Below are 12,850 nucleotides of genomic sequence, written 5' to 3'. Positions count from 1 at the left end.
TTATTTTGCTTCCGTCTTCACAGTGGAAGACACAAAAACCATGCCAAAAATTGCTGGGAATGTGGGAAGGGAGGACCTTGAGATGATCACTATCACTAGGGAGGTAGTGCTGGACAGACTAATGGGATTGAAGGTAGACAAGTCCCCTGGTCCTGATGAAATGCATCCCAGGGTATTAAAAGAGATGGCGGAAGTTATAGCAGATGCATTTGTTATAATCTACCAAAATTCTCTGGACTCTGGGGAGGTACCAGCGGATTGGAGAGCAGCTAATGTAACGCCTCTGTTTAAAAAAGGGGACAGGCAAAAGGCAGGTAACTATAGGTCGGTTAGTTTAACATCTGTAGTGGGGAAAATGCTTGAAACTATCATTAAGGAAGAAATAGCGGGACATCTGGATAGGAATAGTGCAATCAAGCAGGCGCAGCATGGATTCATGAAAGGGAAATCATGTTTAACTAACTTATTTGAGTTAAATTCTTTGAGGATATAACGAGCCTGGTGGATGGAGGTGTACCGATGGATGTGGTGTATTTAGATTTCCAAAAGGCATTCGATAAGGTGCCACACAAAAGATTACTGCAGAAGATAAAGGTACGCGGAGTCAGAGGAAATGTATTAGCATGGATAGAGAATTGGCTGGCGAACAGAAAGCAGAGAGTCGGGATAAATGGGTCATTTTCCGGTTGGAAATCAGTGGTTAGTGGTGTGCCACAGGGATCAGTGCTGGGACCACAACTGTTTACAATATACATAGATGACCTAGAGGAGGGGACAGAGTGTAGTGCAACAAAATTTGCAGATGACACTAAGATTAGTGGGAAAGCGGGTTGTGTAGAGGACTCAGAGAGGCTACAAGGAGATTTGGATAGGTTAAGCGAATGGGCTAAGGTTTGGCAGATGGAATACAATGTCGGAAAGTGTGAGGTCATCCACTTTGGGAAAAAAAACAGTAAAAGGGAATATTATTTGAATGGGGAGAAATTATAACATGCTGTGGTGCAGAGGGACCTGGGGGTCTTTGTGCATGAATCCCAAAAGGTTAGTTTGCAGGTGCAGCAGGTAATCAGGAAGGCAAATGGAATTTTGGCCTTCATTGCGAGAGAGATGGAGTACAAAAGCAGGGTGGTGTTGCTGCAACTGTATAAGTTATTGGTAAGGCCGCACCTGGAGTACTGCGTGCAGTTTTGGTCACCTTACTTAAGGAAGGATATACTAGCTTTGGAAGGGGTACAGAGACGATTCACTGGGCTGATTCGAGAAATGAGGGGGTTAACTTATGATGATAGATTGAGTAGACTGGGTCTTTACTCCTTGGAGTTCAGAAGGATGAGGGGCGATCTTATAGAAACATTTAAAATCGTGAAAGGGATAGACAAGATAGAGGCAGAGAGGTTGTTTCCATTGGTGGGGGAGACTAGAACTAGGGGGCACAGCCTCAAAATACGGAGGAGCCAATTTAAAACCGAGTTGAGAAGGAATTTCTTCTCCCAGAGGGTTGTGAATCTGTGGAATTCTCTGCCCAAGGAAGCAGTTGAGGCTAGCTCATTGAATGTTTTCAAGTCAAAGGTAGATAGATTTTTAAGCAATAAGGGAATTAAGGGTTACGGGGAAAGGGCTGAGTCCACGACCAGATCAGCCATGATCTTATTGAATGGCGGACCAGGCTCGAGGGGCTAGATGGCCTACTCCTGTTCCTAATTCTTATGTTCTTATGTTCTTATGTTCCCTGCCCGCTTCCCATAACCCTTTACTCCCTTATCGCTCAAAAATCTGTCTATCTCTGCATTAAATATATTCAATGTCCCAGCCTCCACAGCTCTCTGGAGCAGAGAATTCTATAGATTTACAACCTTCTGAGAGAAGAAATTCCTCCTCATCTCAGTTTAAAAATGTGCGGCCCCTTATTCTGAGATTATGACCCCTAGCTTTAGTTTCCCCTATGAGTGGAAATATCCTCTCTGCATCCACCTTGTTGAGCCTCCTCATTATCTTATATGTTTCGATAAGATCACATCTCATTCTTCTAAACTCCAATATGTATAGGTCCAACCTGCTCATCCTATCTTCATAAGTCAACCCCCTCATCTCCAGAATCATCCTAGTGAACCATCCCTGAACAGCCTCCAATGCAAGTATATCCTTCCTTCAATACGGAGACCAAAATTGTACGCAGTACTCTAGGTGTGGCCTCACCAATATCCTGTACAGTTGTAGCAGGACTTCTCTGCTTTTATACTCTATCCCCCTTGCAATAAAGGCCAACATTCCATTTGCCTTCCTGATTACTTGCTGTATCTGCATACTAACTTTTTGTGTTTCATGCACAAGGACCCCCAGGTCTCTCTGTACTGCAACACTTTGTAATTTTTCTCCATTTAAATTATAATTTGCTTTTCTATTATTTCTGCCAAAGTGGATAACCTCACATTTTCCCACATTATTCTCCATCTGCCAAATTTTTGCCCACTCACTTCGCCTGTCTATATCCCTTTGCAGATTTTTTGTGTCCTCCTCACAATTTGCTTTCTTTGTATCATCAGCAAACTTGACTACATTACACTTGGTCCCTTCATCCAAGTCATTAATATAGATTGCAAATAGTTGAGGACCCAGCACTGATCCCTGCGGCAGCCCACTAGTCACTCTTTGCCAACCGGAAAATGACCCATTTTTCCCTACTCTGTTTTCTGTTAGTTAGCCAATCCTCTATCCATGCTAATATATTACTCCCAGCCCCGTGAGCTTTTATCTTGTGCAGTAACCTCTTATGTGGCACCTTATTGAATGCCTTCTGCAAATCCAAATACACCACATCCACTGGTTCCCCATTATTCACCCTGCTCCTGACATCCTCAAAGATCCTTATCTCTCCTGCGAAGCGTCTTGGGGCAATTTCCAATGTAATTATTACATAAAGTGTGTGTAGAAGATCAGTGTGTGACTGTTTTAAGTTATGTTGGCAGACATTGTTAAAATAAATAAAATGGTGGATCTATAAGTAGGTCCAGAGAGAATAAGTTCAAAGAAGTGAGTATTACTGAGATCAGATGCCAATGGGGAGAAATTACAACATGCTGCGGTGCAGAGGGACCTGGGGTCCTTGTGCATGAATCCCAAAAAGTTAGTTTGCAGGTGCAGCAGGTAATCAGGAAGGCAAATGGAATGTTGGCCTTCATTGCGAGAGGGATGGAGTACAAAAGCAGGGAGATCCTGCTGCAACTGTATAGGGTATTGGTGAGGCCGCACCTGGAGTACTGCGTGCAGTTTTGGTCACCTTACTTAAGGAAGGATATACTAGCCTTGGAGGGGGTACAGAGACGATTCACTAGGCTGATTCCGGAGATGAGGGGGTTACCTTATGATGATAGATTGAGTAGACTGGGTCTTTACTCGTTGGAGTTCAGAAGGATGAGGGGTGATCTTGTAGAAACATTTAAAATAATGAAAGGGATAGACAAGATAGAGGCAGAGAGGTTGTTTCCACTGGTCGGGGAGACTAGAACTAGGGGGCACAGCCTCAAAATACGGGGGAGCCAATTTAAAACCGAGTTGAGAAGGAATTTATTTTCCCAGAGGGTTGTGAATCTGTGGAATTCTCTGCCCAAGGAAGCAGTTGAGGCTAGCTCATTGAATGTGGCCTTGGAAATAGTGGATGCATTGACAGTCATTTTCCAACATTCCATTGACTCTGGATCAGTTCCTATGGAGTGGAGGGTAGCCAATGTAACCCCACTTTTTAAAAAAGGAGGGAGAGAGAAAACAGGGAATTACAGACCGGTCAGCCTGACATCGGTAGTGGGTAAAATGATGGAATCAATTATTAAGGATGTCATCGCAGTGCATTTGGAAAGAGGTAATATGATAGGTCCAAGTCAGCATGGATTTGTGAAAGGGAAATCATGCTTGACAAATCTTCTGGAATTTTTTGAGGATGTTTCCAGTAGAGTGGACAAGGGAGAACCAGTTGATGTGGTATATTTGGACTTTCAGAAGGCTTTCGACAAGGTCCCACACAAGAGATTAATGTACAAAGTTAAAGCACATGGGATTGGGGGTAGTGTGCTGACATGGATTGAGAACTGGTTGTCAGACAGGAAGCAAAGAGTAGGAGTAAATGGGGACTTTTCAGAATGGCAGGCAGTGACTAGTGGGGTACCGCAAGGTTCTGTGCTGGGGCCCCAGCTGTTTACACTGTACATTAATGATTTAGATGAGGGGATTAAATGTAGTATCTCCAAATTTGCGGATGACACTAAGTTGGGTGGCAGTGTGAGCTGCAAGGAGGATTCTATGATGCTGCAGAGCAACTTGGATAGGTTAGGTGAGTGGGCAAATGCATGGCAGATGAAGTATAATGTGGATAAATGTGAGGTTATCCACTTTGGTGGTAAAAACAGAGAGACAGACTATTATCTGAATGGTGACAGATTAGGAAAAGGGCAGGTGCAAAGAGACCTGGGTGTCATGGTACATCAGTCATTGAAGGTTTGCATGCAGGTACAGCAGGCGGTTAAGAAAGCAAATGGCATGTTGGCCTTCATAGCGAGGGGATTTGAGTACAAGGGCAGGGAGGTGTTGCTACAATTGTACAGGGCCTTGGTGAGGCCACACCTGGAGTATTGTGTACAGTTTTGGTCTCCTAACCTGAGGAAGGACATTCTTGCTATTGAGGGAGTGCAGCGAAGGTTCACCAGACTGATTCCCGGGATGGCGGGACTGACCTATCAAGAAAGACTGGATCAACTGGGCTTGTATTCACTGGAGTTCAGAAGAATGAGAGGGGACCTCATAGAAACGTTTAAAATTCTGACGGGGTTAGACAGGTTAGATGCAGGAAGAATGTTCCCAATGTTGGGGAAGTCCAGAACCAGGGGACACAGTCTAAGGATAAGGGGGAAGCCATTTAGGACCGAGATGAGGAGGAATTTCTTCACCCAGAGAGTGGTGAACCTGTGGAATTCTCTACCACAGAAAGTTGTTGAGGCCAATTCACTAAATATATTCAAAAAGGAGTTAGATGAAGTCCTTACTACTAGGGGAATCAAGGGGTATGGTGAGAAAGCAGGAATGGGGTACTGAAGTTGCATGTTCAGCCATGAACTCATTGAATGGCGGTGCAGGCTAGAAGGGCCGAATGGCCTACTCCTGCACCTATTTTCTATGTTTCTATGTTTCTATGTTTCTATGTATTCAAGTCACAGATAGATAGATTTTTAACCAATAAGGAAATTAAGGGTTACGGGGAGCGGGCGGGTAAGTGGAGCTGAGTCCACGGCCAGATCAGCCATGATCTTGTTGAATGGCGGAGCAGGCTCGAGGGGCTAGATGGCCTACTCCCTTTCCTAATTCTTATGTTCTTATTTTCCAAGTATGAACTGCCAGAGGGAAGCCTCAGCCAATACCATGTGAAGTAATTGTAAGAGGGCTGCCTGTGATTTTTCGCCCAATGAAACTGCCTGTGATTTTTGGATGGGCAAAATTCTTGGCTGGCAGAATGTGCTTGGAAGTTTGTCCTTCACAGGTGCAATACAGTAACATAGTGGGTGAAATTCCTCATGATCATTGGCAGTAATGATCCCTTAGCAGAGGGGTCAACAACCAGGGGGCATAGATTTAAAGTAATTGGGGGGAGGTTTAGAAGGGTTTTGAGGGGAAATTTCTTCACTCAGAGGGTGGTGGGAGTCTGGAACTCACTGCCTGAAAGGGTGGTAGAGGCAGAAACCCTCACCACATTTAAAAGGTACTTGGATGTGCACCTGAAGTGCCGTAACCTACAGGGCTATGAACCAAGAGTTGAAAGTGGGGTTTGACTGCATAGCTCTTTGTCGGCCGGTGTGGGCACGGTGGGCCGAAATGGCCTCCTTCCGTGCTGTAAATTTCTCTGATTCTATGAATGCCAGTCACGCATTATAGTGCTTAAAAAGCTCAAGGAAATCTGCATTTCAGCAAAGGTGCCATTATTGCATGGAACACAAATTTCCGAGATCTTTCTGGCAACTTTGAGAATCCGCCCACTCAAGTCCTGTGCGGCTTATTTGCATAGGAGTGTCACTCACCTTGTGGTGCTGTGCACGAGAATTTCCTGTTTTAACAGCACTACTGCACTCTGGGTAAATGAGACCCCTGTAAACCACCTTCCCAAGTCACCTGATATAAGTGGTAGTGAGGAGTGACAGAGTTGGGAAGAGTCCCTAAACTTTTATTGCTGACTTTTGGATTCACAAATCTTTTTTCAACCCATTTTTTTCCCACACAGTGTTGCATATTGAGATTTTCACTATACCGCACCCGCCCACCCCCCTGCACCGCCCCCCACCCCCAACAGTCTCTCACCACCATAGCATTTTTCGACTGCCCAAACCCTCCTAGCGCTCCACATACTCGGAACGATTTTCTAGCGGGTATGGGATTCGCTAAACGCCACCAAAATATCTGCTGACATTCAGGAACAGCAAGATTCCATTTACTGAATGCTGTGTCTGTGATGCCGGTCAGAACATCTTGCATGTGAATGCCAGTCATGCTGGGATCTGCCACAATGGTTTCATTCTGAATCACTCTACCCTCGCTGACCTCTTATGTGAAGACAACAATATCTAAAGATGGCTCCTTGGAGACAAGGCATGCCCCCCAACAGCTGTGGCTCATGATTTCACTGAGGTAACCAAGAACACATAACCTGAGATATAACCTCTCAGTTCCGGAACAGTATCATCTTGTACATCTTTTTTTACACCTTCTCGAGTGCCTTTATATCATTTTAATGATATGACGACCAGAACTGTTCACAGTACTCCAGGTGTGGTCTAGCCAAGGTTACATAGAACAACAACAGCTTGTATTTATATCGCACCTTTTATGTAGTAAAGGGCCCAAAGCGCTTCACAGGAGCGTTATCAAACAAACCCCATGTGTCAGAAGGGATTTGCTGCATCATGCAACCTGCTGAGACACTGGCGAGCTCACATTGGGGAGAGGCCGTTCACCTGCTCCGTGTGTGGGAAGGGATTCACTGTTTCATGCAACCTGCGGACACACCATGGAGCTCACACTGGGGAGAGGCCGTTCACCTGCACCGTGTGGGAAGGGATTCACTCGGTATTCTGGCCTGCGGACACACCATGGAGTTCACACTGGGGAGAGGCCATTCACCTGCTCCGTGTGTGGGAAGGGATTCACTCGGTATTCTGGCCTGCGGACACACCATGGAGTTCACACTGGGGAGAGGCCGTTCATCTGCACCGAGTGTGGGAAGGGATTCACTCGGTATTCTGGCCTGCGGACACACCATGGAGTTCACACTGGGGAGAGGCCGTTCACCTGCACCGAGTGTGGGAAGGGATTCACTGTTTCATGCAACCTGCGGACACACCATGGAGTTCACACTGGGGAGAGGCCGTTCACCTGCACCGAGTGTGGGAAGGGATTCAATGTTTCATGCAACCTGCGGACACACCATGGAGTTCACACTGGGGAGAGGCCATTCACCTGCACCGAGTGTGGGAAGGGATTCACTCGGTATTCTGGCCTGCGGACACACCATGGAGTTCACACTGGGGAGAGGCCGTTCACCTGCACCGAGTGTGGGAAGTGATTCACTGTTTCATGCAACCTGCGGACACACCATGGAGTTCACACTGGGGAGAGGCCGTTCACCTGCACCGAGTGTGGGAAGGGATTCACTCGGTATTCTGGCCTGCGGACACACCATGGAGTTCACACTGGGAAGAGGCCGTTCACCTGCACCGAGTGTGGGAAGGGATCACTCAGTATTCTGGCCTGCGGACACACCATGGAGTTCACACTGGGAAGAGGCCGTTCACCTGCACCGAGTGTGGGAACGGATTCACTCGGTCATCCACCCTGCTGAAACACCAACGAGTTCACACGTTACGGCCGAAGGTGGATTCTGCTGTTGCTGCTGATAATACATGTATTGTTTCTCTTGATGTTAGAGGGAGCAGCGTGCGGCGGTATACCACTGCAGGGAGCAGCGCGTGCTGCTGCAGGAGGGCGACGGCTACAAAGCCAGGTCGCTGATTGCAGTGCGGGCAGGAGTGGCAAGAGTCCATAGAGGGAAGTGACCAGGGCCCAAGAGAGGTGTGAATCTGGGGCCCAGAAGAGGCGAGGGCCCAGGGACAGCACGGGCAAGCCCACTCTGCGATTTGTGCGCGCGCTCGGTCTGTGCAGCAGAGCTGGTCTCCAGTTGGTCGTGGATTATCCTTGCCACTGGACCAAGACCTGGCTCTGTCAAGCCCGTGTGGTGGCTGGTGTGCAACGGCCACCACACGTTAAAAAAATCCACGCACAGGCATCTTCCACCCCTCACGATGTAGTTCGGGATCTGGAATATTAGGTATTTCAATGAAACACCTGTGAACACATTCCTTTTTGGCATGGAAACAAGTCATCCTCACTTCGAGGGACTGCCTATGATGATGATGATAAAACAAAATTTAATATTGAACCACATAAGGATATATTAAGGCAGATGGTCAATGAGGTAGGTTTTAAGGTATGTGTTACATAAGAACATGAGAAATAGGAGCAGGTGTCGGCCATTTGGCCCCTCGAGCCTGCTCCGTCATTTAATAAGATCATGGCTGATCTGATCATGGACTCAGCTCCACTTCCCTGCCCACTCCCCATAACCCTTTATTCCCTTATCGCTCAAAAATCTGTCTATCTCCGCATTAAATATATTCAATGACCCAGCCTCCACAGCTCTCTGGGGCAGAGAATTCCACAGATTTACAACCCTCCGAGAGAAGAAATTCCTGCTCATCTCAATTTTAAATGGGCGTCCCCTTATTCTATGTCCCCTAGTTTTAATTTCCCCTATGAGTGGAAATATCCTCTCTGCATCCACCTTGTCGAGCCCCCTCATTATCTTATATGTTTCAATAAGATCACCTCTCATTCTTCTGAACTCCAACCTGCTCATCCTATCTTCATAAGACAACCCCTTCAGCTCAGGAATCTACCTAGTGAACCTTCTCTGAACTGCCTCCAATGCAAGTATATCCCTCCTTAAATAAGACCAAAACTGTACGCAGTACTCCAGGTGTGGCCTCACCAATACTCACCAATAGGGCCTTAAAGGGGTCGGCACGGGGCGGTGAGGGGTCACCACGCACGGCGATGACATCAACGCCGGTAGCCCGAGACGCAGCACCACCATTCCAGCACCTCCACAAACTCCAGGCAATTTTCCGGGAGGCGATAACGACTCCCCTCCCCCGAGCAATAACTGTCTTGTGCCTCGTTAGCACCCCCCCGGAGGTGCTAACGGGGCTATAAAAAGGGGCAATTTTGCCCCCAGGGAGTTTTAGGGAGGGAATTGCAGAGCTTAGGGCCTTGGCAGCCGAAGTCATGGCCACCAATAGCTGAGCAATTAAATCGTGATTGCGCAAGAGGCCAGATTTAGAGGAGCGCAGATATCTCGGAGGATTGTGGAACTGGAGAAGATTACCGAGATAGGGAGGGGTATGGCCATGGAGGGAGTTGAAAAGGATGAGAATTTTTAACTGGAGGCGTTGCTTAACCGGGAGCACAGGGATGATGGGTGAACAGGACTTGGTGCAAGTTAAGACACGGGCAGCCGAGTTTTAGATGACCTCAAGTTTACGGAGGATAAAACCTGGGAGGCCGGCCAGAAGTGAAATCTAGAGGTAACAAAGGCATGGATTAGGGTTTCAGCAGCAGATAAGCTGAGGCAGGGACAGAGTCAGGGGATGTTCTGGAGGTGGAAATAGGCGGTCTAAGTGATGGCGTGGATGTGTTCAGAAGTTCATTTAGGGGTCCACTTTTGACCCCTCATCGCCCCGTGCCGACCCCTTTAAGGCCCTACGGGCCGCGAGGCTGGGGCGAGCAGATATCAACACCATCTTCACGGGTCGCGAAGCTGGCGGGCTTCCGCTCTTGGGGCGCTGATCAAAGGGGAAGGTGCGAGCGGCCCGGGGCGCCATCTTTTTTGTCAACCGACTCTTGGCTCGACCACGGCGTCCTTAGCGTGGCCCGGGCTGCCAATGGGCAGACCGGCACTCGTCTTGGGTGCTGGGCTACTGGCCCGGTCACACACTGCCCTGGTGGCCCCGTGGTGGCCATCAGAGGCCATGCCGAATAAGCAGTGGCCCTCCCCTTTAATTGAAGTAACAAGCCAATTGTAAGGGAACTGAAATATGTAAGTAAGATACTAAGTGGAACATTCTCCGAACATTCTGGTTCGTCCTCAGACACTTGCCAGGGAGAGGGATGGTGTTAATGGCTCGGGAACGTGTTTAACCTGACATCCCTGCTTTTCAATCCAATCCCTCTTGAAATGAACCCCAGTGCTTTGATTTATTTTTTTATGTCCTTTTTAAGCTGTGTCACTGATTTTTGTATCTGTATCATCAAATTCCTCTGTTCCTGTACCCCATTTAGGCACTGATTTTCCAGAATGTACCACCTTATACTTATCTATATTGAAGTTCATTTGCCAATTTCGCGCTCATTCTGCAAGTTTATTAATCTTCCTGTTTTTTGTCGCAGTCCTCTGGCTGTATTAACTACAGCCCTGAATTTGGTGTCGCCACAAATTTTGAAATTGTACTTCTTGTATTTGAAATACAAAATACAATAGATCAAATTTATGTGCGGTTAATTTATTCTATTTTGCGAGCATGGGCGATGCCAGTGTTGCATGTTCTGACCCATGATCATGTTCACAAAAAGACTGTGACATTATTTGAGGTCCAACAAAAGATACTCTTGTTTTTAGTAAGGGACACTTCTGTGGCCAGTATATATGTTGTAAAGAGATCATTACAACGTTACATTTGCAAGGTGTAAAAGCACTAAATGAAAATGAAGAGTAACCGAAATGACTGAAGTATAAGAATATCTATTGTTGGGTACTTAATGAGTCCTCTCTTTAATTAGGCTGGATCTTTGACTTGACAAACAAATATGACTTCTTGTTTTATGTATGTGGTCTCCTTTACATGGTTGGAATAGCCTGTCTGCTGGTGAAGATAAAGGGAAGCTCTCAAAAGAAAAACGATGGAATTTCTGAAACCTGACACATCGACTGCAAAATAAAGGTAGCTCATGTTTTCATTATTTCACTTGGAAGAACAACTTTTGAGATTATAAAAACAATTTCATACCTATATTGCATGCAATTTGTGCTAGAACTGGTATTCCTCATTTATATGCCATTGAGCCTAGCTCTATCGAGCCCGTGTGGTGGCTAGTGTGCAACGGCCACCCCACGTTAAAAAAATCCACCCACCGGCATCTTCCACCCTTCAGGATGTAGTTATGGTCCTTCATTGAAACTCCTGTGAACTCGCCCTTTTGCTGGTGTGGAAGCAAGTCTTCCTCGTTTCGAGGGACCGCCGATGATGATGATGATGATGATGTATCCTGTTTCAAACACTTACTTAAACAAGTAACCCAAGTGTTAAATTCCACTGAGGAAATACTTCAGATTTGATAACTACTCTCAATGATAGTTTTATCACTGATTTATATTCATAACTATTGTTTTATTTGTATTTACACAGGTTCTAATAAAATACTTCCATTGTATAAATAATCTCAAGTTCTGGAAAGTAGATTCTGCAGAGCTGGTTTATCACATCCATGTCACAAAGTACGATTTACTAGCCAACTACTTTTGCCAACACGTGGAATCTTCTTACAATTACATTACAGTTAACCTGTGCCGTTTTTAGACTCTAGGGGCCCAAGTTTCCACATGATTCGCGCCTGGTTTTTTAGGAGCAACTGGTGGAGAACGGACTATTTTAGAAATCGCAATTCTCCACATTTTTTTTTCTGTAGTTCTAGTCAGGTAGAACAGTTCTAGTTTAGAACAGAATTTTTTCTTCAAAAGGGGGCGTGTCCGGCCACTGACGCCTGATTTGAAAGTTTCCACAGTGAAAATGTACTCCAAACTAAAGTAGAATGGAGCCAGTGAAGATTTTTGTAGAACTGAAAAAACCTGTTCTACACATTAAAAAATCAGGCGCCGGTTACAAATTAGGCGTCCAGAACGAGGTGGGGGGAAGGGAAGTCATTAAATTCGACAATAAATCCTTTTTTATACTTCTACAAATATTATACAAATAAATTCAACCTGAATAAACATTTATAAGCCAAGAAAAGATTAAATAAACCATCTTCCTACCTGTGTGAAAGTGCTTCAGCCAGGGAGAATTCTGCAGCCGTTCGTGCCGCTGAGCGGGAGGGGGAGAGAGAGAGAGAGGGGGGGGAGGGGAGGGAGAGAGAGAGAGGGGGGGGGAGGGAGAGAGAGAGATGGGGGGAGGGAGGGAGAGAGAGAGAGGGGGGGGAGGGAGGGAGAGAGAGGGGGGGGAGGGAGGGAGAGAGAGAGGGGGGAGGGAGGGAGAGAGGGGGAAGGGAGGGAGGGAGAGAGGGGGAAGGGAGGGAGAGAGAGGGGAGAGGGGGGGAGGGAGAGAGAGAGGGGAGAGGGGGGGGAGGGAGAGAGAGAGGGGGGAGGGAGAGAGAGCGATGGGGGGGAGGGAGGGAGGGAGAGAGAGAGGGGGGAGGGAGGGAGAGAGAGAGGGGGGAGAGAGAGAGGGGGGAGGGAGGGAGGGAGAGAGGGGGAAGGGAGGGAGAGAGGGGAGAGGGGGGGAGGGAGAGAGAGAGGGGAGAGGGGGGGAGGAGGGAGGGAGAGAGGGGGGGGAGGGAGGGAGAGAGGAGGGAGAGAGGGGGGGTCGGGGAACAGGAGCGGGGGGGGAGTCGGGGAACAGGAGCGCGGGTCGGGTCGGGTCAGTCGGGGGGGGAGCGGGTCTCGGGTCGGGTTGGGTCGGGGGGGGGGGAGGGAGGGAGCGGGTGTCGG

The 12,850-nt window shown here is 47.3% G+C and overlaps 1 pseudogene; it reads left to right on the top strand.

The window, feature by feature from the left end:
- LOC139266302 (monocarboxylate transporter 14-like) overlaps positions 1–12,850 on the top strand; it is a 54,938-nt pseudogene that overhangs the window by 30,215 nt on the left and 11,873 nt on the right.

The sequence above is a fragment of the Pristiophorus japonicus genome, chromosome 6, assembly GCF_044704955.1.
Source record: "Pristiophorus japonicus isolate sPriJap1 chromosome 6, sPriJap1.hap1, whole genome shotgun sequence".
Lineage (NCBI taxonomy): Eukaryota > Metazoa > Chordata > Chondrichthyes > Pristiophoridae > Pristiophorus > Pristiophorus japonicus.
The sequence above is the reverse complement of the archived record's forward strand: the minus strand, read 5'-3'. Positions and strand labels throughout refer to the sequence as shown.